Source organism: Penaeus monodon, chromosome 29, assembly GCF_015228065.2.
Source record: "Penaeus monodon isolate SGIC_2016 chromosome 29, NSTDA_Pmon_1, whole genome shotgun sequence".
NCBI classification, from domain to species: Eukaryota; Metazoa; Arthropoda; class Malacostraca; order Decapoda; family Penaeidae; genus Penaeus; species Penaeus monodon.
Window position 1 is genome coordinate 20,908,473 of NC_051414.1, and position 362 is coordinate 20,908,834.

Below are 362 nucleotides of genomic sequence, written 5' to 3' on the forward strand. Positions count from 1 at the left end.
ATCACTCTCACACACCCACACATGCCCTTGAGGATCAATAGCCGGTCCAGGTGCTTCCGATTTTATGGTACACAGATGTGAGTCACTCCACGGTTGTATTTACACTGTGGAGGTGTAGTGTGACGTAGCCTATTGAGTGTCATATAAACGAAAGGATTGCCTTGAAGTTATTGGTCCCAGGAAGCAGGTAGGCCTAAAAGACTGCGATGTTGATGGCTATCTTCAGGTAGGCCTATGTATCATTGCAAGTTGCCACGGTAGCTTAAGACATTACAATCATGTACAGGTTATAAATCATTGATGGCAAGGAAAAGCTGATATCGTATAGATATGTACGGGTATATATGCAAGCAAATGCTGTT